The sequence below is a fragment of the Pyxicephalus adspersus genome, chromosome 7 (genome assembly GCF_032062135.1).
Source record: "Pyxicephalus adspersus chromosome 7, UCB_Pads_2.0, whole genome shotgun sequence".
In the NCBI taxonomy this organism is placed as follows: domain Eukaryota; kingdom Metazoa; phylum Chordata; class Amphibia; order Anura; family Pyxicephalidae; genus Pyxicephalus; species Pyxicephalus adspersus.
In genome coordinates this window covers 68,804,575-68,806,806 of record NC_092864.1, presented here as the reverse complement: position 1 = coordinate 68,806,806, position 2,232 = coordinate 68,804,575, and the positions used below count along the sequence as shown (strand labels likewise).

The following is a 2,232-nucleotide window of genomic DNA, read 5'->3' as shown; positions in this document are numbered from 1 at the left end:
TATGTTTAGTTTCTAGAGGCTGTAATGGTGGCACCACCATAAAATGGCATTCAGTTTGCCCTCAAATGTTACAACCATGCTACAGGTATAAACTGCAATGTAGATCATTACCAGCATTCTGTGAGCAATAATAAAATACAACCATCAATTTAATGTACCCTTTACAGCAGGCTGCAGTGAACGACTTTTCCACCTTCTAATTGTGCTTTACACAAAAGTTTCACACACACAAGGCAAATTAATCTTAATATGGAATACGTGGAAGGTTGTTGATTTTTTTGACAAATACCCAAAACTTTTGTTAGTCAGTTTTATGTTCATTTGTTCAACTTGAATATCTGGCTAAGTAATCAACATATAAAACCACAAACAATATTTTTAATTTTTAATTTTTATTTAAATGGCTATCATCCTACACAAGTTCTTGCAGTTATTACAATAAAACAAAAAATGATTTTTGGCTTTATCTGTATTTGGAGGTGAGAACACCAGAGACGGCATGGATGAACTTGTCCCAAGCAGCATGAACAGTGGCATCAAATTCACTGGGGAAGTGAGAGGCCAGAACAACCAGGATGCATGGCAGCCTCTCCAAGGGCACCCAGGACCTTGCCACCATGTCTCTGAAGATCAGCAGATCCATGGCTCAAGTCAAAGTGGCTGAAGTAGGTCTTGGTCTGAGGGAAGCTCAGGAAAAGCCTGGAATGAAAAGTTAGCATTTAGTTGAGATATAGTCATTTATACATACAATTCAAGAACAAAAGTACATCTTAGTACAAGAACATGTATCTCTGGACATTTACTATTTGCACTACTGAATGAGCAAGTAATACATTACTAATTTGCAGTTTAAATCAATTATACAATAAATTGCATTCTAAATGGTAGTTTTTGCATACAATTGAAGAACAAAGATGTGCAAAGTGCCATAACACCTATGAACCAGTATGGTGCTGCCCTGGGCATTTTTGCTATTTGCACTTCTGAACGGGCAAGTAAATATAATAATAATATAATATAAATAATAACATGCTCTCCAAGATCTCAATTTATCTAAGTTTAAAATGTTCAATATGTTTCATACTACAGACTTGTAGTGGTGGTAGAATAAACTGTGTAGTTGATAATATCTATTCAAACTAGGAAGAAATGTACAGTTCTTTATACTTAGATGAAGAATAATAATAAACAATATTAAATGTAATATTTAAAGCAGAAACAAAATCTGCTTCATTACTGAGGATAATGTAGGCAGCCCTGCAGTATTCTAAATAACTACACTCAACACTGTTTCATGCATATACGACTCCTTGAACAGCCACACTCACACTGTATAGCACAGTAACCAAAGGACTTAGTAACACAATGTCTTTGTACATTGTCCTGAATATGATGCTTGCTACAAGAATTATTATATATTAATATTATATTATATATATTTAGTATATTACCTTTCCAAAGCTTCAGCACCAAGAGCGTTCACATTTCCAGAAATTTTGCCCCAGATGGACACAATGGCAGCCTTTTCAACATCAGAGAAAGTCATTTTGCTGGTGATTAGTGAGTTTGCCAAAGATGAACGCCCAACAAACTATTACTTTTTTTGCTATCTAACTTGTTTTTTATAGAGGAATGGTCAGCACAACTTCTTCCACCATTGCACCACCATTGGTCAGTTGCAAACAACACCCAACCATATCAGATGGGATTATGACAAAGAAAAGTGCTCCCTTTGTACTAATTTTTAAAAGGTCAGCTGTATAGCAAACAGGATGGCATACTGTATTTACACATACTATACACATGTGTTTTCAGCAGAATAAACACATTTTTGATAGTTTAAAGAAAAAAAAAACAATACTATTGTCTACTTATTGCCAATATTGTGACATTTATTTAGTTGGTAAAGCAATGTAAAACCTTTTTCTAATATTCATATGAGCTACTTTTAAAATGATCATGTCAAAACGATCTACCAACAATAAAAACTTGGACCTAATACATCCTGTGCGCGGCAGAGTTTATTTTGAAGGGCAGGGCTCCATGATCTACTCTACTACCAGTAGATGGCGATCCACCTGTTGGGCACCTTTGCTTTAAGGTCACAGTATTTTTAGTGTCAATCAATATGGTCATTATCACAGTAACCAAAATGATAGGGACGAAGAGGTGGGATACACTACAGACACAAAACAGGTTATAGTATAACTTAAGAAGATGAGTAAAAAATAA

The 2,232-nt window shown here is 34.9% G+C and overlaps 1 pseudogene; it reads right to left on the bottom strand.

Moving 5' to 3' along the window:
• Positions 1-463: 463 nt before the first annotated feature.
• On the bottom strand, positions 464-1,546 carry LOC140334598 (hemoglobin subunit alpha-5-like; annotated as a pseudogene).
• Between the last annotated feature and the right edge of the window lie 686 nt (positions 1,547-2,232).